Source organism: Oryctolagus cuniculus, chromosome 19 (genome assembly GCF_964237555.1).
Source record: "Oryctolagus cuniculus chromosome 19, mOryCun1.1, whole genome shotgun sequence".
Classification (NCBI taxonomy): domain Eukaryota; kingdom Metazoa; phylum Chordata; class Mammalia; order Lagomorpha; family Leporidae; genus Oryctolagus; species Oryctolagus cuniculus.
Window position 1 is genome coordinate 10,435,030 of NC_091450.1, and position 23,614 is coordinate 10,458,643.

General features: G+C 41.3%; 1 long non-coding RNA gene and 1 pseudogene across 2 annotated transcripts in view; one reads left to right on the plus strand and one right to left on the minus strand.

Annotated features, from left to right (window-relative positions):
* ORYCUNV1R-PS1575 (vomeronasal 1 receptor oryCunV1R-ps1575 pseudogene) overlaps positions 1–23,614 on the plus strand; it is a 1,374,299-nt pseudogene that overhangs the window by 1,084,631 nt on the left and 266,054 nt on the right.
* Positions 1–23,614, minus strand: part of LOC138847139 (uncharacterized) — a 75,636-nt gene that overhangs the window by 36,110 nt on the left and 15,912 nt on the right. For both annotated transcript variants that reach the window (XR_011384781.1, XR_011384782.1), the window contains exon 2: positions 20,755–20,910. This is a non-coding gene — a long non-coding RNA (uncharacterized lncRNA). The remainder of the gene's footprint in view (positions 1–20,754; positions 20,911–23,614) is intronic.

The following is a 23,614-nucleotide window of genomic DNA, read 5'->3' on the forward strand; positions in this document are numbered from 1 at the left end:
CCTTTGGAGAGGAGAAGTAGCAGTAGTGATCAACACACCTGAAAAGGGGATTATCAGCTTGCCCCAAAGACATGTTAGGGTAGTTCCAGCTCCAGAAGACACAAGTTAGAGATTGGACAAGAATAGACCACAGCCAAATATGTTTAGCTTATAAATTAGAAGAAGATCCATATGAAATCCCCCATGGAAATTTAGTGAAAAATTGTATGATCACTGGACTAGTGCTATTCTAACAACCAAAGATACTAGGACTATAATAACAGCAAATGGAAAATATGGGAAATTTGACAGGGATGTTAGACCATTAGCAGAGCAACGATGGGTACCTGGAATGTATGGGCTTGCTTCGAGGGCAACTAGTTGCTGGTTTTGCAAGAAAAGTAAAAACTGGAAAAAGGTGATTAGAATAGGAAAATTGGAAGAAGGTGTGATACGTAGAGTATTTTTGGTGTGCTGCTTAACACCTCAAGGAACACTGCAAAGATTGGCAGCCTTAGCGTACACATTGTAACAACCATTGATTTTCCTTCTGAAGCATGCACACATAAAGGAACCTTTGGATATTCTTGCATATAAGGAAATATACAAGTGTTGGTCTTACCTCAAGACTTGGGAATTTCCAATTAGGCACTAATGGAATATCAATTGCAATTATCCTGTCAAAAGAATTCATGTGTTTGTAAGAAATGTAGATACCACTGTCAGTTGTGCTTTTTACAGAAAGAATTAGGGATTTCATATTCCAGAGCTAGGACTAAAGAACTCCAGAGATGGCAACAGCAGCAGCAAATGGAGAAATGTACATTAAAGGAAGAGAAGCTAAAGACCTCTATGAACAGTATATACTTAAACAATTAAGGAGGAAGAAAATACACCACTTGTAAATCCTTTTGAGGGATTGTCCGAGGACCAACAAGATGAATTAGCAGCCCGACTACAAGAACATCTACAACAGGTAAAACAAGAATTACAGAGATGGGACCCAGATAAAGGTAAGTTAATTGAAGGTAAGCAAACACTTAAACAATTTAAAGTATTAGGTAACTTAATGAGATTGTGGGAAAGATTTGAACTACCTATGCTCAGAGCTTATGGATTAATAATGACAATTACCATCTTAATTATATTGCCCAGGGTAAAAACAGAAGAACAAATGTCAGGCTTAGTAGAAAACCCACCAGCCTATACATACCCTGATATTAATAATGTACCCTTTACCTGTGAATCAAACATACCAAGGTCAGGATGTGAGCCCACAGGCACTCCATTCCTCATTAAGACAAAAGTAAAAAATTATACTATTCCTTGGTTAACCCATGCTAAGGAATTGGTGGGACCTTGGAGAGATTTAATTGAACAATTTTTCTGTAGCAACTGTAAAAGGTCTAAAGTAGAATGCGGTAATTATACTTGTCATGCACACAACAATTATACAAATTGGACGTGCAGTGGTGTAGTACCAAAATTGACAGGGCCCTTAAATCTAGTAACAAAACAAAACAAAGTATATCCTTTTGACTGATGCAGGATCCATGAAATGTATAGAAATCAAAGAGATTAAGAAAAATACCCCCTTAACTTACACAATGAGAGGATGTCCACTGGAAGGAACTATTTATGAAGCATGTGATGAGTTGAAACAAACAATGTTTGAACCAGGATTAAGTAGACTGTGGGCCAGACCCCCATTTGCCTTAATTAAATGCTTAGAATATAAGACATATAGCCTGAGCAGAGATGACAAATTTTACTGGGGAAAGCCTAACTGTACTTCGTGGGTAGCAACAACGTGCACACAAGAAATACCTTTCTTAGGGCCAGATCTAACCCTATTAGGGTTAGAACATTCATATTTAGAACTGTATGTTAATAATACTAAAGAGAGGATGGATTACTCAGAATGGGAAACTGCATTTGCCCATGACATAGATCCCAGTCTTACTATAACAAAGATCCAGGGGCATATAAATTGCTCTTGGGTAGCTGTAAAGGACTCTTTAGTGTGGATGACCTTCAAACAAAACAGAGGAGTCCAAATAGGGGAGGGACAAGAAAAGGATCTAGAGAGAATTAGTCATGTAGAGTGTTCCTTCTATTATGAAAATGAGAGTTACTACCTTAACGAATCAAACATACCCTAAATTTATCAACTCCAGACTTTGGATATAGCATGTATATGAACGAGACATAAAATACAATGGTCAACAATTCGAGATGAGTTTTCTGTCTCTTTTATTTGTAAAAATGGCTCAGAGCATAGGTATATTAGATGCAGACCTCCAAGTAATAATCAGTCAATACATTGTTTTTGGCAGGCAGGATATGAAATGTTCCACAAACATTTTGTAAAAACTCCAGTAAGGGAAGACCCAGGAAACTGGACATGCAGGACCGAAGGGGAGGTATTGTATGCTAGATGCACACATCCATTAGATTCTAAAAAGGAGATCCATTGTTACATAAGGGACCTGGAATGCGAAAAGAGAATGATAACATTCTTGGCTGCATATATGGTGGTAAAGGCAACTCCCTTCACATATGTGCCAGTAAATATGTCTGATTTGACTATACCAATAAACAAATGCACAAAAATGTGCAAAAAAAGAGACTTTGGAGTAACAGCAGCCATTGTCACTACAGCAGTGTCAGCAGCCACGGTAGCTGGTGCTGTGACTGGAGCACTGGCTCTAAGCACTACCCAAATACAGGGAGATGCTTTAGAGTCCCTTCTGAAGATAATTCAGGAGCAGCAGGCTCAGCTAGGTGACCAGTCAGCACTGCTTAAGACACATGCTATGGGGCTCCAAATGCTTGAAGCACACGTGGTACAAATAGAACAGATAATTACCACACTAGCTTTGGAAAGAGAACTCAAGTGTGAAACTACTGGAAGAGTTTGCATTACCACCATTCCGTGGAACAATCTATCCATTCCTAATGCAACACAACTAGCTGCTATGTTCAAACACAACCATTCTACCTGGCTAGAGTGGGTAAATGCAACCGCTCATCTTGAGGCTAACATTACTAAGAGATCTCTACATATAATACAGCTTCAAAATATAGCAGCATTTAAGATAGGTCAAGTCAAAACAGTGGAACAGACAATAAATACTCTGACTGACACAGTTTCCTCTTGGCTCCCATCCTGGAAATGGTTTAAAATAGGAGCAATATTTTGTATAGTCCTTGTATGCTTGCCTATCTCACAGCACCTCTTCTCAACTGCACAAAATTTCGCCAAGGGATACCTGGCCTTCCGAGAGGAACCCAGCCCACCGGAAATGGAAGAAGAAGAAAAAGAAGACCTCAAATCTGGAAATCAATCCGGGATATGCTCAAGAATGTTCATCCCTTTGGCCCAACGGCTCAATGGGCTTTACAGGGCTATGAGAGCATTTAAAGAAAAAGAAAAGGGAGCTAAACTGATCATTTATCAGGGAAAGAAACTGCACTGTAGCAAAGCTTGCAAGAGGAAATGGCCTAACAGCAAATTGTTGTTATAACTATGTAACCGCTGCTGCCATGACTACGGGGCTCAAAGGGAGGGAACATAGGCAGCGCTGACCCTAAACAAGTGTATTTAAGAAGACCCTCAGACGCTTGTAAATCGGAGCACTACTCAGCCTCCCTTCCTGGTCCATAGACCCTAGTGCCCTCTGGGAGAAGCTCCTGGTTTGTAGAGCCTAGTGCACGCTGGAGCCAGCTGAGTGGCCTTCCCTCCTAGTGCCGGTGTAAGAATAAAAAGCATTTAACCTGATTCTTCTCAGTCTCTCTGTGAACCCTTCGTCAGTGTCCTGGACAGTCATTGGTGGCGGGAAAGCTGACAATCATCAAACACATGAAAATGGAAAGACATCCTCTGTTCATGAATTGGAAGGATTAACATTAAAATGTTCATATTCCTTAGGAACTTTACAGATTCAACGCAAGTCCTATCAAAATACCAATGGCATTTTTATACAGTCAGAACAACAAATTCTAACATTCATATGGAACTACAGAAGACCCAGAGCAGCCAAAGTGACCCTACACAAGAAAAATTATACAAAGCTGGGGGCATAACAATACCTGATTTCACAAAGGTCTAGTAAATAAAATAGGATGAAACTGGAATGAAGATGGATACAAAGATCAACGAAAACAGAGAAAAAATACATAAATACAAACATACATACATAACAGCTAACTGATTTTTGATGAGAATCCCACAGTCTTTTCAATAAGTGGTGCTGACAATACCGGATATACATATGTAGAAGAATGAAATTCAATGCCTACGTTTCACCACAAATAAAAATCAACTCAGATGGATCAAGGACCTAAAACTGAGACCTGAAAATACAAACTTGCTGGAATAAAACATAGGGAGACATCTCTTAAACGTGGTAGAGGCAATGACTTTTTGGTTAAAACCCCAGAAGTTCAGGCAGCAAAAGTAAAACTAGATGAATGGGACTACATCAAACACTGAAGCTTCTGTACAGCAAAGAAAACAGTAATAGAGTGAATAAACAACCAATGGAAAGGGATAAAATACTTGCAAACTACTTATCCAACAAAGGATTAATATTCAGAATATATCAGGAACTCAACAAACTCAAAATCAAGCATCCAATGCAGTTAAGAAATGGGCACAAGGGGCCTAAAAAGACACTTCTCAAAAGAAAAAATACAAATGGCCAACAAATATATGAAAAACACTATTACTAGCCATCAGAGAAATGAAAAGAGGGGCTCACACTGTGGCACGGTAGGCGAAGCCTCTGCCTGCAGGGCCAGCATCCTATGTGGGCACTGGTTCATGTCCCGGATGCTCTTCTTCTGATCCTGCTCTCTGAATATGGCCTGGAAAGCAGTGGAAGATGGCTGAACTGCTTGGGCCCCTGCAACCACGTGGGAGACCTGGAAGAAACTCCTGGCTCCTGGTTTTGGATGGGCTCAGCTCTCGCCATTGCAGCCATCTGGGGAGTGAAACAGCGTATGGAAGACCTTTGTGCGCCTCCCTCTGTGTCTGTTAACTCTGCCTCTCAAATAAATAAATAAAAAAAAACTTTAAAAAAGAAATGCGAATCAAAACCCCAAAGAGATATCACCTCATAATGCTAGAATGCCTATCATAAAGAAAAAGTAAAAAATTCTCGCAAGGATATGGAGAAAGGAGAACTCTCGTATACGGAGCATGGGAATCCAAATGAGTACAACCACTGCAGCAAACACCGTGGAGATTTCTAAAAACTAAGAATAGAACTGCCATATGACTCAACAATCTCAATACTCAGTATATGTCCAAAAGACATGAAATCATTGTATCTAAGAGATACCTGCTCCACCATGATTACTGCAGCACTGTTAACAATGGCCAAGATATGGAATCAACCAACGTATCCACCAGCAGATGAAGACATCAAGAATTTCTTGTGTATATACTAAATGGAATACTATTCAGCCCTTTAAAAATGAAATCCTGTCCTTTGCAGCAAAATGTATGCAACTGGAGGGTATCGTGTTTAGTGCAAAAAGCCATACACAGAAAGACAAATAACACATGCAAACCTTCACATAAGCAAGCTAAAAACCCGAATGCATAATGATTAATACAGGATGGCAGCCACTGCAGGGGATGAAGGGAGTTTTGATGAGGGGCACAAAATCAGAGTTAGATCAAAGGAATAAGTTCCTATTGTTAGCACAGTGAGACTATCTCACAATAACCTCTAATGTATTATATGAACACACGGAAGAAATTCCAAGTCATCCATCATAAAATATTGACAAAGGAAGGGAAATGTTGATTATCTCATTTTTCATCAGGACACACTGCAGACATGCACCCAGACCTAATACTGTAGCCCTTAGGTAGGTGAAATTATTGTTAACGTCAAAATTTTCAGAAAACAGAACCATACCATGAACCAGCAACACCACCACTGGGTACATGTCCCACAGAAAGGAACTAAGCAGTTCACCTATCTACAGTCCCATGTTTGAAGCACATTTTCAGCCATGAGGGAAAGAGCAGGGAGCAGTCTGGTGTGCTTATCAAGGATAATAATCACTTGCCTTATGCAACAGCAGACCAATAAAATCCACCCGCCAAGTGGCATGTGAGAGTAATCACCTCTCCAAATGCCACCACGGGAGAAAAAGGAATGATGGAAGTTTTGTCTGCAAAGCAGACATTCCTGGGGGACTTTCCAACTGAGTTGGATGGAATAGGAAAACCACAATCAGAAATCCAAAATGACAGCCATAAGATGTCCCCAAATCAGATATGCCTGGGTCAAGAAACTCATTCTGGTACCACAATAGGAAAATGTCCCCAAATCAGATATGCCCAGCAGTTCAAACTCATTTTGGTACCACAGTCTCCACTATGAGGGCAGGGATGCAGAAAAAGTAGACTGCATTTTTGTCTCACTAAAAGGGAATAGTATCTTGGCAAACAAAATGAGTTGAGAGTTCATCAGATGAAGGGGTCAAGAGTTTGTTGTATATATATGAAACAGAATACTATCCAGCCATTTGAAAAGAATGACACCCTGTCACTTAAGCAAGATGTATGGAACTGGAGGTAAGTGAAAACAATCCAGACACAGAAAGACAAATACTGTAGCCACCCCCTCACAAACACAAGCTAAAACAATCAGGGGCCAGTGCTGTGGCATGGTAGGTTAAGACTCTGCCTGTGGTGCCAGAATCCCATGTGGGCACCCATCAGTTCATATCCTTGCTGCTCCTCTTCTGAACCAGCGCACTGGTTATGGGTTGAGAGAGCAATGGAAGATGGCCCTACTGCTTGGGCTCCTACATCCACTTTGGGAGACCCAGAAAAAGCTCCTGGCTCCTGGCTTCGAATTTGTTCTGATGCAGTTGTTGCAGCCATTTGGGTAATGAATGAGCAGAAGGAAAACATCTCTCTGTCTCTCCCTCTCTCTGTAGCTCAGCTTTTCAAATAAAAATAAATAAATCTTTAAAATACACCTATGTGAATACATAATAATTAATAAGGGATGTAAGAGATTGGAGGGAAAATGCAAGGAGTTTGGATGATGGGTACCAAATCAGAGTTAGATCAAGGAGTAACTTTCTAATGTTACACAGAATAATGGAGAGGATAGCTCACAATAACTGAGTATGTGTTGAATGAACATATACAAGAAATTACAAGACTTCAATCATAAGTACTGACAAATAAAGGGAAATATTGATCATCCCTTTTTAATCAGGACACATTGCAGACATGTACCAAAATGTCACACAGTAGCCTTTAAAGTATGTATAATTATTGATTTCAAAATTTTTTAAAAAAAACCCTTCACATGAACTAGAAACTCCATCACTGTGTAAACACCAAATGGACAGGAACTAAGTATTTCAGATACTTTTGGTGCCATGTTTAATGCACCAGGGATGTAGTACTTAGAATCTGATGACAATTTCAGCCATTAACAAAGAAGCAACGAGAAGTCTGGTGTAGGCTGACATAACAGTAAGCACCTGCCATTTGCTACAGCAGATGAATAAAGTCCACTTGCCAGGTAGCATGTGAATAATCACCACTCCAAATGCAACCATGCGAGAAGGAGGAATGACAGTTTTGTCTGTACAGCAGGCATTCCTGGGAGAATTCCACAACTGACATGGATACAACAGGAAACCTACAAGCTCAAATCCAAGTTGATAGGCCTATGATGTCCCAAATCATATAAGCCTGGGAGGCTCCACTATGAAAGCAAGGATGCAGATAATATATAGTGCAGTTTTGCTACATTAAAAGGCAGTAGAATTTTGGCAAGCAAAATAGCTGAGTTGGTCAGGGAGGTTAGGCCAGTAGCACAGGTATCAACAGTGATCCACCAAAGGGGGTACTCCAACGTAAGGGTATGGATGGTCCAGTCTGAGGCCACAAAAGGCCATTAGCAATTGGTGATGTCCCTAGAATTGGTGGACATGTGACTTTCAAGATGCCCTTGAGTGTGGCTGGACTGCTCAATGTCAAGTAGGATGATCACAAGTTCTGCCCCTTGAGACACATGACACTACCCCTGTATCTGGAAGGAGGTATCTGATGTGAGATGACTGATGGTGGCTCTCCAAATAGACAAAGTGTCTGACATCCTCATTAAGGACACAGACTCCTCAGGGTGTGGGTTTGTTTGGTCTCTGAAATACCACTTCCATTTAACCAGAGATTCTCAGTGGCTGGAGGCAAGGACCCAGCTCATGATGCTGAGGGAGGTAGTCCAAACTCTCTGTGAGTCAAACAGTAGGGTCACTAATAGCTCAAAGCTAATTTGAAGTCCTTTACCCATGTGACCCTCAGAACCAAAAACTATCCACAGAGTAGTCCTTAGTTTTTTCTTTGGAAGTGTGCCTGACCAAGGTGCATCCTTGTGGGTGACTGGTGAGATAGGTGGGTCTTAGGGTTCACTAGAGGTGAGTAAATTGGTGTTATCAGAAGGTGAAAATGTGCTGGGCTCCCTTGGTTGAAACCGAATCACTGAGGAAAAGGAGATATATGTGGATTTCTTGAGGATTTTTTCTGAATTCCTTTTTCAAAATATACACCAAAAATTTGAGGTTGCAAGATCTCATCTCGTATGGAACTAAGGTCCACACCCACTCGGTCAAGAAGTCGGTTGCTGATGTTCGAGGCCCATTTTTCCTCCTCCTCTTGATTATCAGTTGAAACGATGTCCTCAACATAGTGTCACAGGTGGATGCTAGGTGACAACTGAAGGCCAGCCAGAGCCTGGTAACAGAGCATGAGCCCTGCAGGACCATAGAAGCAGCCCACTTTGAAGTCTCATAAAGGCGCATTGTTGGCCTTTAAATTAAAAAGTAAATGCTGGGGCTGGTGCTATGGTGCAGCGGATTAATGCCCTGACCTGAAGCACCAGCATCCCATGTGGGTGCCGGTTCAAGATCCGCCTGCTCCACTTCCATACAGCTCTTTGCTATGGCACAGTAGGTAAGGCTTCAGATAACAATGCTTCCATTTCATACTGTAGTGCTGGGTCATGCCCCAGCTACTCTATTTCCAGTACAGCTTCCTCCTAAGGTGCATGGATAGACAGTGGATGATGTCGGAAGATCTCAGGACTCTGCAACCTATGTAGGAGATGATGGAGATCCTGCTCCTGGCTTCACCTTGGCTAATCTGTAGCTTTGCAGCCATTTGGAGAGTGAGGTAGTGGGTTGGATGATCTCTCTGTCTCTCCCTCAATAATATTTTTTTCCAAACAAAAAATCATTAATATATAACAATGGCCAAGGAACTGTGACAGAGTTGTTAAGATGCCATTTGGTTTACCCATGTCCCATATCAGAGCACCTGGATTTCAGTATAATCTTCCTGCAGTCAGGTTCCTGCTAATGTACACTCTGATGGAGAGCAGGCATTGCGTCACTTACTTAGGTCTCTTCCACCAATATAAGAGAACTGGATGGAGTTCTTGGCTTCTGACTTTGGCCTAGCACTTCCATAATGTTTGCAGGCTTTGGTCATGAGGCCAACAGATGGAAACATCTTTCTCTATCTCACACTGCCATTCTAATCAGAATATAAAGGCTTCAATTCACTGTATTTGGCATGGCAATTAAAGACATCATTTTTGGTGGCAGCATCCCATCACAGAGTATCCAGGATCAATACCTGTCACACATTCAAATCCAGGTTCCTGCTCATGCATACCCTGGGAAACAACAGAGGATGGCTCAGATACTTGGGCCCTTGCCACTCAAGTGGAGTGATCCAGCCAATGGGAAATCTGTTTTCTTGTCTTTCAATGAAACATAATGAATAATGCTTAAGTAAGTGAATAAATAATTCCACTGGGTCCAAGGCAGATTGTTTGGGACTGTCCAAGGGGCAGCTTTGCCATTTAGGGGTGGTGGCTGCACATACTCACTGAAGAATGCCTAACAGCCTCAGTAGCTCTCTTTTGTTCTTAATTGTACACTGTCCATTGAGACAAAGAGGCTCCTGCTGTAGTATGGTGTTTCACATGCTCTGGACACCCATTGCAGCAGAAAAAGGGACAGTTTATGTTCACCCTCTGTGCAAACATGACACCATCTGTTTGTGCTTTCCAGACAAGTTGGACAGGAACTTGATGTAGTTCAGTGAGAGCTGCCAGCTGCCAACTCTGTTGCCTGGTGATTTATAGACTACTTCCTGTCAGGAACACAGCAAGGTTGCCCTTCTCAATGTGGCCCTGTCCAGTCTTTGAGCAGGCTTTGTGTCTCCATCCACAGCAAGGTGTGTACATCTGTGTGGACTTCCTTGGTGTCTGAGATATGGCACTTCACCACCTGAGACAGTTGCAGATGAGGCATCAACTTTCTTCACCATGTCGTGGGTGGTACTTGGCAGCATGTGAGGGGCAGCCAGCAGTCATCTGGTGCATCCAGACTCACCATCCCACAGCACACAAGACTCTGCATTACCCAGGTGGAGGTGCCAATGTCTGAAATGATCCCATGAGACCATGTTACTTAGATGCTGCTGCCAGCAACACTCTGCACACAACCTTGAGTATAGGCCTTCCCTTAAGAAGCCTCACTGTCTCACTGGGAGTCTGTGGAGGGACACGGAAAGCAGTGATAAACCAAAATATTGAGGATGCAAGCTCTCATCTCGTATGGAACTAAGGTCTACACCCCCTCGGTCAAGAAGTCAGTTGCTGATGTTCGAGGCCCATTTTTCCTCCTCCTCTTATCAGTTGAAATGATGTCCTCAACATAGTGTCACAGGTGGATGCTAGGTGACAACTGAAGGCCAGCCAGATCCTATTAGCAGACCATGAGCCCTGGAGGACCATAGAGGCAGCCCACTGGAAGCTGTGTGGGTGCATGCACCCATTAGCAATGGCAGTCCACAAGTCTACCAGGTACTACTCTAATTCTCATATGGCAAACGACAGAGAAATTTTCCACAGGTAACCTTCAAGCATTTTTGACATGTTCTTATATTTATGACATTACATATTCCACAACACAACTGTTAACAATAACTGAATTCAACAACATTGTAGAATACATGATGTTCTGCATGGAAAAATGGAAACACTCCACCAAAAAATGGTTCAAGATGAAAAACCAATTCAGTGACGTTACAGGTTACAAATCAACATACAGAAACAGTAGCTTTTTTATATTCTAATAACCAGCTTGCCAAAAATGAAATCTAACAATTAATCCCATACGCAATGGGAACAAAAATAAAACATTTAGGAATAAATGCAACCAATTAAGTGAAAGATATCTACAATGAAAATTCTAAAATGCTGAAGAAATAAATCATCAAGGACTCCCAAAATGGAAAAATATAACTTTCACATGGATTGGAAGAATTAGTATAATTAAAATACCTATATTACTTAAAGCAACCTACAAAATAAATGAAATTCCTATCAAACACCAATGACATGTTTTACAGAATGAGAGAATAATCCTAAATTCCCCAAGAAAAAAAAAGTGGAAGTTCTCTCCTCCTTTCAGAGAAAGGCACCTCCTTCTTTGATGGCCCGTTCTTTCCACTGGGAACTCACTTGCAGAGATCTTTCATTTGTTGTTGTTTTTTGTATTTTTTTGTTTGTTAGTTTTTTGGCCAGAGTGTCTTGGCTTTCCAGGCCTAAAATACTCTCGTGGGCTCTTTAGCCAGATCCAAATGCCTTAAGGGCTGATTCTGAGGCCAGAGTGCTGTTTAGGACATCTGCCATTCTATGAGTCTGCTGTGTATCCCGCTTCCCATGTTGGATCATTCTCTCCAATTTTAATTCTATCAGTTAGTATTAGCAGACACTAGTCTTGTTTATGTGATCCCTTTGACTCTTAGACCTATCAGGGTCAACTGTGAACTGAAATTGATCACTTGGACTAGTCAGATGGCATTGGTACGTGCCACCTTGATGGGACTGAATTGGAATCCCATGGCACGTTTCTAACTCTACCATTTGGAAGCCCTCACTTTTTAAATTTTTGGTTTGTTAAGAACAGTGTGCAAACTGAAATGGCTCCATAGTGATTCTCAAAAAACAGTAAAATCCCAAATATGAAAAAAAGCTTATCTCGTATTTACTGTATTCCTCTGATGCTATTCAATTTCACATACTCATGAAAACATACTACCATTTTTCTTAATTAGAGGAAACAATCTAAAATAAATATCCATCCCCAACTTAAAACACAGCATAGCAGCCTTTCGACTGAGCATGACAAGAAAGAACAGTTCAGTTATTTACAGGTTCTGGTTTTGCTTGTCTTAATTAACCATTTTCAAATACCATAATATCAGTTGTGACATTAATCATTTAAACCCCTTAACTTTATACACCAAGTAACATGTTGCTATTTTTACTTACATTTTATCAATAAGAGTTGTACAGATTTATGGGCTAGTGTGACATTTCAATACTCATATAAAATTTGTACTGATCAAATCTACATTAATCTTTCGACATTATTTTATGGATAGAGCCTTGAGCTAACCTTTATTTCATTTTCTAATAACAGATGTAATGGATTACTGTGAGCTACAAACATCCACCTGTATGATTCTAGGAAATTACTCAATAATCTAATGCTACTGCGATAATCATCCGTGTCCACGTTTCCACCTACTTTTAATACTGCAATTCGTTTCAATCAATAAGGGGGAGGGGGGAGAGAGAGAGAGAGAAAGATAAAGACACCACCCATCTAGTAGTTCATTACCCAAATGCCCAAAATACGCAGGGCTGATCTGACCCAGGCTGAAGCTGGGAGATGGTCTCCAATGTGGTAGCAAGAATCCAACTACTTAAGCCATCACGGGCTGCCACTGGTATCCTGAGCATTGTCTTTCCCACTATGCCAAATGTCTACCCTTCAAAAAACTTTTGGGACATACCCTCATATAGCCCTGGCTTCCAGGGGAGGCCACAGTCCCCTGTCTTGACCCCATCACTGCATGGACTCCTACTCCCCAATCACCACACATGTCAAGCTCCTGCTCAACTCCAGCCACAGCATCTGGTTTAAGGGATCCAAATGAAGACACTGGGAACCCTGGCCCACCAGGGTTACCAAACATGCAGTCACTCACTGGACATAAAGGCCCACATCTGAGGCAAAAGCAACCTGGATAACCACATGTCCAAAACTGAAACTGCATCATTGTTACACCACATATTAAAATCAACTCAAAATGAACTGGAAGTCCACACAGAAGATCTGAACACTTACAACTTATAAAATAGAAAATTCCTTGACATTAGCCACAAGAGCGGTTGCTTATGTGTTAACAATTAAACACAGAGAGCAAAAGCAAACAAAAGGAAATGAAACTACAACTAGTAAAGCAATAAAGCAAAGATCAATGAAATGAAAAGGCAAACCAATGAATAGGAGAAAATAGTAGCAAACCATATGTGTGATCAAGGGAGTAATACAGGGAATGCATACACTAAGAAGCAAAGAATACAATTAAAAAGGACAAAGGACTCAATCAATGTTTTCCAACAAAGACAGACAATGTACCCAGTGGATATGTGAAAAAGTCCTGAACATTGCTATCATCAGCAAAATGCAAATCAAGATGACAATGGTTATTATCTCATATCTGTTAAATGGCTACTATTAAAAAGTTAAAAGATAACAAGTATTGGGCACAATGTAGAGCACACAGAACACACAGTATTGGAGGGAATGTAAACTGTACCATCCATTAGGAAAAGCAATATGGAAGTTCCTCAAAGAAAATGTAAAAAGGAACAACCTTTATTAGCCATGAATCCAAAAGAAAATCACCATCTCAAAGAACTGTCTGCACCCCCACATTCACTTCAGCATCATTCACAATTCCACGATACGGAAATAACCCAAATGTTTGTTGACGGACCCATAAGGAAAAATGGGATACACACACAGTGGAATCCTCGCCAAACCTTAAAAAGAAAGGAAATACTACTACTTGGCACAAGATGGATCCAAAAGCATGGAACTATAGGACATTACAAGGAGTGAAACAAGACACAGAAATAAGAAATACTACATGAGCGCATTTACATGTGGAATATACAAAAGTCAAACTAACACAGTCAGAGAGCAGGATGGTGTTTGTGATGAATTGGGAGCAGGGAAATGAAGAGATGTTAGTCAAAAGATACAAATATATGGTTATGGTGCTGGAGCTGGGGTGTAAAAGCTTGAGCCTCCACCTGACTGCCACCATCTCCTATGGGCACCAGACTGAGTCCCAGCTGCTCCACTTCCCATTCACCTCCCTGCTATGGGAAAGCACTAGAAGATGACCCCATGACTTGGGCCCCTGTGCCAAAGTGGGAGACCTGGGGCCCAGCCCTGCCACTGAATACATTTGAGGAGTGAAATAATGCATGAGATGAGATATTCCTCATCCTCTCTCTCACTCTCTCTGTCTCTGTCTTACTCTCTTTTCTCTATTTCCTGCCTTTCTTTTTTGATTTGACAGGTAGAGTTATTGACAGTGAGAGAGATGGAGAGAAAGGTCTTCTTTCTGTTGGTTCGCTCCCCAAATGGCCCCTACGGCTGGCGCTGCGCCGATCCGAAGCCAGGAGCCTGATGCTTCCTCCTGGTCTCCCATGCGGGTGCAGGGGCCCAAGCACTTGGGCCAATCTCCACTGCCATCCCAGGTCACAGTAGAGAACTGGACTGAAGAGGAGCAATCGGAACTAGAACCTGGCGCCCATATGCGATGCCAGCACCACAGGCAGAGGATTAACCAAGTGAGCCACAGTGCCAGCCCTTGCATTTGAAATAAATTTTAAAAAGTCAAATTTACAATTATGAGATAAGGTTTTGAAAATATAATATATGCATCAGGTAACCAGTTCACACTGGTTGAAAATTAACTGAAAATGTGATCCCTGTTAAACGTAAGAGTGGGAATAAGAGAGGGAAGAGATGTATAATTTGGGACATGCTCAAGCTGACTTGCCCCAAATGGTAGAGTTAGAAACATACCAGGGGATTCCAATTCAATCCCATCAAGCTGGCATGTACCAATGCCATCTCACTATTCCAAGTGATCAATTTCAGTTCACAATTGATCATAATGAAAGGACTAAGAGTCAAAGGGAGCACATAAACAAGTCTAGTACCTGCTAACACTAACCGATAGAATAAATAAAGGGGAGAGTGATCCAACATGGGAAGTGAGATACACAGCAGACCCATAGAATGGCAGATGTCCTAAACAGCACTCTGGCCTCAGAATCAGCCCCAAAGGCATTCAGATCTGGCTGAAAAGCCCATGAGAGTATTTCAGGCATGGAAAGCCAAGACACTCTAGCAAAAAGATCTCTGTGAGTGAGATCCCAGTGGAAAGAACAGGTCTTCAAAGATGGAGGTACCTTTCTCTAAAGGGAGGAGAGAACCTCCACTTTGACTATGACTTGTCTAAACAAGATAAGAGTCGGAGAACTCAAGGGGCTTCCATAGCCTTGGAAACTCATGACTGGTGCATAGGGAGATTACTGATGCCATAAACAGGATTGTCAATTTGTAAAGTCAACAACAGGAGTCACGGTGCACTTACTCCTCATGTAGGATCTCTGTCCTTAATGTGCTGTACATTGAGGCTTAATGCTATAACGAGTACTCAAACAGTATATTTCACTTTGTGTTTCTATGGGGGTGCAAACTGTTGAAATCTTTACTTAATGCATACTAAACTGATCTTCTGTAAAAAAAAAAAAAAGAAAAAAGAAAGAAATTATCAATTCCCAATTTGACTCTCACTGGGATTAAACATGACAATAGGTCTGATCTGATTTCATCATCATTTAAAAAAAATCATCTATTATTTTTCACTTTATGTTTCTGTGTGGGAGCAAACTCTTGAAATCCTTACTTAATGTATACTAAGCTGATCTTCTGTATATTAAGATAATCGAAAATGAATCTTGATGTGAATGGAAGGGGAGAGGGAGTGGGAAAGGGGAGGGTCGTGGGTGGGAGGGACGGTATGGGGGGAAGCCATTGTAATCCATAAGTCGCACTTTGGAAATTTATATTCATTAAATAAAAGTTAAAAAAAATTAAAAAAAGAAGGGTTTGTGTGAAAATGTATAAAGATCAGACTCATATCAAAACACACACTGTGTGCCTTGAATATATATAATGTTTATTTCTCAGTTATACTGTAATAAGGCTGGAAAAATAAAACATGCAAAAATAGGTTCCTATTCTTAAGATGTAAATAAAACTAAGGAACTTAGGTTAATATTGTGGGGTTTTGGTAGGCTTCATGGGACAGCAATGATTTTTAAAACATTCATGATTGGGGCAGACACTGTGGTGTAGCAGGTGAGGCCACCAAATGCAGTGCCGGCATCCCATATGGGCACCAGTTCAAGTCCCAGCTGATCCACTTCCGATCCAGCTCTCTGCTATGGCTTGAGAAAGCAGTAAAGGATGGCCCAAGTCCTTGGGCCTTTGCACCCACATCGGAGACCTGGAAGAAGTTCCTGGATCCTGGCTTCAGATGAGCACAGTTCTGGCCATTGCGGCCAACTGGGGAGTGATCCAGCAGATGAAACACCTCTCTGTGCTTCTCCTTCTCTCTCAGTGTAACTCTGACTTTCAGATAAATAAATCTTAAAAAAATTCATGAACTTGACTAAACTAAATTTCAGGCGGTTTATACCTTGAAAGTAAAGATTCAGGAAGTCTATCAAGAGAATAATTAAGACAATATCCAAGTTAACATATTAAACTGTCATCTCACCTCCCTCAAACTGAAAACTCAGAAATAGAAAAGGAAAGGAAGTGTATCTGAAGGAAACCAGGAAAGTGAACAGTGAAATGAGAATTATAAATTCCTACATGCTATTCTCCCACCGATGGGTGTACATTCCTATGTGCATATAACATAATTACATATTACAGGCAGGTTGAGAATTAGCCCAATTAAACAATGGAACTGAAATGCAGGGCCTGCTTCATCAGTATGTGACCAGTGACACTGCAACTGGACCAATCTCAAAAGAGTATACTCCCTGCTGTCCAAATTCTTACTGAATTTAACTGGAATTTGTGCTTCGTAAATGAAGTCTGATAGGAAGATGGGGCAAGTGCACAGGTTGAGCTCTCACTGACTCACTGGGACAGGTCTTGGTCACAGTCCTCAGGTTCACTGCCCTAAAAAGCCTTCCATTTCCCATCACTGGTGACCATTGTGGCCCTTGGTTCAAAGCAATACTTGCTTGTGGGCACATTATGTTTAGAGAACACATGTTTGGGGAGGCACCATGGTAGTTTCTCACCTAAACTCAATCTCAATATCTAGGGTTTCCATATTTAAATGCATGACAAATTTTTAAACAACACAATCTGCATTTTCAGTTCCTACTAGGAGCTACACATTATGGAGTTAGTTCTGTCAAGGTTTAGAATTTACACTTTCTTACAATTTTCACAATGACATTCTTTCAGTTCATTTTATAATCACAAGAAAGGAAGGAGGAAGGAGGGCAGGATGCTGGGGGGAGGAGGGGAAGGTGGGAAGTATCACTACACTCCTCAATCTCTGTATATGAAATACATGGTATCTCTTCACCTTTATATAAATAAAAATTATTAAAAAAAGAAATTTAGCTGTGAAAACTGCAAGATGAAATATACAAACCAAATGGAGATTCCGAGCATTTAAGTTAAAGAACAAACCAAAACATGACAATACCAAAATATTAAACCAGGATGCTCACAGCAGTATGGCAGGGCCTTCCCCATGGAATGAGTAGCAGCACAGGTCTACAGCATCTTAGTCACCAGGGGTGGAGCCTCTGCCAGGGTTAGAGGTGCTCACTCTGCACTTGCTTCACTGGATCAATAGGTGGCAATGTCTTCACTGCTCAGGCTGCTTTACAACCCATTTTCATAAATGGCAGGACCCCAGCAGATATCATGAGGTATTTTACTGGAAAACTGTGGATCCCATTACATTTAGCATGTTATCTCTATGTACCTCAAAAATGTAGGGGTCTGCCAAGAATTACTCAAATTCTACCTGCATAGAGCAGAGGGCTATACACCATGAACATTAGTCTACCACAAGAATATTTCTTGGGGACGGCACTGTGGCAGAGCAGGAAAAGCTTCTGCCTGCAGTGCCGGCGTCTCATAAGAGCGCTCGTTTCAGTCCCCACTGCTCCACTTCCGATCCAGCTCTGTGATATGGCCTAGGAAAGTGGAAGACGGCCCAAGTACTTGGGCCCCTGCACCCACGTGAGAGACCCAGAAGAAGCTCCGGGCTCCTGGCTACATATCAGCTCAGCTCTGACCACTGCAGCCCTATGGGGAGTGAACCAGCAGATCGAAGACCTCTCTCTTTCTCTCTCTCTGCCCCTACCTCTGTGCAGCTCTGCCTTTCAAATAGATAAATAAATCTTCAAAACAACCTTTCTTTCCCCATTTGACACTCATATGTCATCTTCCACAGTAATCAGGGGGGAAATCAAGCAAGGAGATTCATTAGTGTAGGAGAGGTTACCAATCACATAAAGCTCAATGTTTGTTGAAGCAGCAATTTGAAATTTAACATCATATGTAAGAAAATGTTTACAAAGGTTAAATGTCTTTGAAAGCTGCACTCTGAAAACTACACATATACCAATTCATTGAAGGATTTCCTGGACTCTATGCCTGTTTTCTCACTATAGCACTTCAGTAGAAAGCTTCAAAATATTTCCAATATTGAACCACAAGTCACAGTTTTAGTTTTCCCATTCATAATTATTGAGGCCTACATAACTCACAAACAAAATTGTATAAAGGTGAAACAAAGGCATTGTTTGTAGCAAATCCTCCATCTAGTTTTCCCCCATAGATCTGACTTTCATTAAACAGAGGAAAAGCATCTTAAGATGTTTGGCATAAACCACTCTAATTTTGGAATTTCCCCAGAAAGCTTCTATATTTTAACTTCTTCTTAGTAGTACACTAGAAATTGCTAGCCTAGGATTTTTGTGGGAGATGCTAAAGTTTAATGGTGGTCACAGGAGCAGAGGTGTGGAAAAAGTGACGGAATTGAGACGTAAAAGCAAAAAGCCAAAGAATCCCACATTCCTGCGGCTTTGAGAAGGCTGTAGGGACCAGCCAGCCTTTGAGATGCCTGGTGATAGTTATCAGAGAACATCTGTGGATTGGGAGCATGAGAAAACAAAAGAACAGATTTTTCTTGGTGTGTTGTGTGTGAGGGAAAGGAATTATGGAATCAAGGATCAAGTTTGAAAATAGCCAAAAGGAGAAAACCATGGGCAATATAAACAGGTCTAGCTAATGATGGGAGAAAAAGCCAAGACCTTCCTGAAACACAGTACAGAGATAAGGCTGTCTAGGATGAGAAAGCCAGTGTGAACAAACACTTAGACTTAACATGGGGTCAATTCAACTTCTGGATTTGAATAATTGGCACTAACAGGAACACCGAGAGTGGATAATGAGGAAACTGGAACATCCATGAGGACTTGCACCAAGGGGTGGTTTCTGAGTAGTCACTGGTCAGCATCTCATAAGATGAGGTTCAAGGAATGACCCTTGGGTGTCAACACTAGTAACTGCTAACCAGAAGGAAGGCAGACTTCATTCACCACATACTGTAAGAACCAAACCACAAAACACAATACCTATGGATTTTGAAATTTTGTGTTGTTTAAAACACAGGGACAAATAGGGATTTCATTTCATCAACCGAAGTTTTAGAACCAATTACGTGGCAACCATTGTGGATACTGTGCAGAAACAATGCCCCTGCCTTCTCAGACCTAAAAATGCTCTAAACATATCATAATCCAAATGATTTCAATATTTCATATTTCAAAATCTAATGTAGAAGTAAAAAGAACCTGTACTGAGTTATTCAGAACCTTATAGTTTTATAACTGCAACAAATATACTTAGGAAGTAATGCTGACTTCTAAAAATTTCGGTGCCATCCTCTGATCTAGGTGCTTCTGATGATAAACAGAGTCCCCATACTCCTAGTCAATGCAATAATATGACTGGGACATGTAAATTTTGCATGATACGTCTCCCCACATAACCACATTCATTAACACAATATAACAATGTATTTCTCAGGAACTTTTTCAAAAAATTAGGGAAACACTGGATAGCACAGAGGAAGAATCAGATTTCAGTGGGGCAATGACAACAATATACAACCATCTTTTTGGGTTTACCACTCAATGCTATCACTGCTGTGTGGCAGAACCTTCAATGCAAACTGAGATAAACTATCTTAGCAAATTAGGAAAAACAGGAAGCAAATCCTGCGAGCAGGAACTTCCTTTCTCGATGACCAGATCCATTTTCTCAGCTCCTATACACTAAGTAGAACTATAAACCCAGAAAATAAAACAAGAGACCTGGAAATTAACACAGTCACTGGGCATCTTAATTGCCCACCCAAAAGAAGATGACTCACCTGCTGCTTCACCCATCCTGGCATCAGAATTCAGCCAGGTAGGCTCACACCTCCTGGAACTCTATGTGATACCTCCGAGCAAATGTATGTTTTACAATATACAATTTAAAATCTCTTTAGAACATATGATATAAAATTTATAATATATAGTAAAAATTTATAATAATATAATATTCAATTTATAACGTACAATATAATACACAATTTTTTCTTCCTTCCCCCTGGCTCCTGAAGGCCCAAGTGTCCCCTGCCTGTGTCCAGGACTGGCATATGATATGCACAAGCATTTCAAGAAGACTCACCAGGTAAGGATGGTCAAACCTGAGGGTCCTGTGGAATCCACTGCCACTCCCCGACACCAGCAGTCCGGCCCTTCCTGCAGTGTTGTTCTTGGCTGCTCACCTCCTTATTCTTAGTGCCAGGGCTTAGCACACGTTCCAATGAAGAACTCCATGATGCTGGATACTATGAAGAGAAAAGGCAAACAGCAGCACTGAGCACCCTTTTTATAAACTCAGAAGTCAATGGCATGCATCAGTTCTGATTGTCCAATCAGAAAACAAAGACCAAGCCTGCACAGGTCTGCACAGGGGGTATGGCTCCAGGCTTCTGCTGAGCTCTTACTGTCAGTCCCAAGTAGGAAGTGAGGCCAGGCTCCAGTGCAGTGGGGCTACAGGTTGATGATTTGTTTCACTTTTGTCATGGAAATTATTCCACCATTCCATTTAAAATTTGACAGAGTTTTTCTCTTTGGGTACCATATATACTCACCTGCTTTTTCTCCTGAGGGTGTTAAATAAAGTGAAATTGCTTTCATACAACTCATGCATTGGGAGTGGTGGTTGTTTTTCAACCTCTGGATTACAGAAAGAAAACAAATATGGGATGCTGACATTGCAGGTGGTGGCTTAACCCCCTGCACCACAACACTAACCCCTACCCACAGAATTTTAGAAGCCCAATGATTCAGAAACAGATTGTCTCATATGTGGAAGGAAGGCAAATGTATAGTTCCGGTAAGTCAGAATTATTTTCACTGCAGTAAACAAGAAAACACAAGATATTTCAACTAGATGATGAGGTGTCAGATATCACACAAAGGATTCATTTAGCATCATCGTTACCACTGCTGTATCTTTTCCTCTAACAATTGGTTTAGACGCTTGCTTTAAGTTTGTGGCCAGCCTTGGAAAGCTGGAAATCTTGATGCCAAACACATGTGAGATGAAATTTAATATAGAGGCATACCAGCTAGAACCACAGCCTAGACCTAATTCTAGTGTTTACCTCTTGGCGATAATTGGAAATCATGAACTATATATAAGTAAGAAAACACCATCTCCACCTCCAGATTCCACATTAAAAACCATGTGCACTGACCAACAATGCTTTACTCCCTCCTCTTTACTAAAAGAATAATAAAAATAAGTCTATGATTGCTGCACTATGTTTATAAGATACCTCTGCTTAAAGATCCACCATTAAATACAAAATTTCAAGGTTGTAGAATAACTCTAAGAGGTTTCTAACTCAGAGAAAGTTCCAGGAGGCAAGATCAGGCCTATCCTTGTCTCTAGAAAAGTGGGCAAACCCTCAGGGCCACAACTATTCCCACAACCCCCAAGGGGACTCCAAAACATGTGAGTGAGCAATATTGAAAAGTCACAAGTTGAGAGACTGTGGACTAACGGAACCCTGCCAACCATCTAAATTAAAAGAGAACCATCATGCAGACATTGTGCAGATACCACACCACCTGTGGGTAAGACTTCCCAAGTGTGCACAGCACCAGCCCTGGAAATGCCAGTCACAGAGTGTAATGGTGCCCACGGGAGCTGTGCAGTGTGACCACTTTGCCAGTAAGAACATCTCTACCCAACAGCTCTCAAGTAGCTCATGAGTATAACAGCTCCATCGTGTAAAAACTAGCAGAAGTGATTTTTACAGTTTCAAGAATATCTACCAGCTCACCTCACACAAGTCAGTATGTGTCATTTCTGGGGAACACTTTATCAGCAAACTTCAACAAAAATTTCAGTCAAGGTTTTAGGTCAGTGAGTACTGTGGGTCTGCAAGATTCTTTTTCTTTCTACTTGATGCTTCCTTTGAATGGTTAAAGGTTCTTGTTTTAAAACATTTCATATATTTTAGAGGAAGACTTACAGAAAGAGAGGGAGAGACAGAGAAACGGCTTCCATTCACCAGTTCACTCCCCAAATGGCCACAATGCCCAGGGCTGTGCCAGACTGAAGCCAAGAGCCAGGAGCCTCTTCCGGCTTTCTGACGTGGATGCAGGAGCCCAAGCACTTGGGCTACCTTGTGCTGCCCTCCCAAGTGCATTAGCAGAGAGCTGGATTGGAAGTTTAGCTGGGACTTTGAATCAGTGTCCATATGGGATGCTGGCATCACGGGCGGTGGCTTTACCACCTAAGCCACAATGCTGGCAACAAATGTTCTTATTTTTTACTTTAAGATTTACAAAACTACCCAGAAATCTAGAAATTTTATAACGCAGCTAATAACTCTGACAGGAAGAGAGTTAATAATGGGTGGAGTAGCGCATCTGGTACAATGGTTAAGGAGAAACTACCTGACCTGCTGAGTGGACAGTGCTGCCTGTGACTGTCCTCCAAACTTACTTTATTTTCAGCTGTGAGCACCAGAGCTTTGAAAGCACATTTAATAATGTACAACACAAAGAGGCAGAACAAAGGGCAGTCAGGCGCAAGAGTGCACTGCTCTAGTCTTATCTACACTGAAGGTGTGGAGGTCTGTTCAACACCTGTGTAAATTTCAACAAAGTCAGCCTTGTGGTAGGGAGAGAGCTGGCATGCAACACCACTTCATTCTACAGAATGCTGACAGAGACTTGCTGTCTAGTGGTTCAAATGCTGCGTTCTAGTGGTTCAAGTGCTACTGTACATGAACAGCATCACTCTTTCAAAGACACACACATGAGGTTCACAGTTTCATTCGCCTCAATATGGCATTTGACAAAGAAAGTAGGTAGCTCAATTATCTCCCTCTAGCAAATCAAAAGTCAGTGCAGCTCCCGGGATTCTTCTGGAACTTGCCTAACTGGCTCTTTTCTCAGGCCTTCTGTACTTGCTATTGCCAGACCCAGCTGGATGGGGCCTTCTACAGGTTATCATGGGGCTCAGG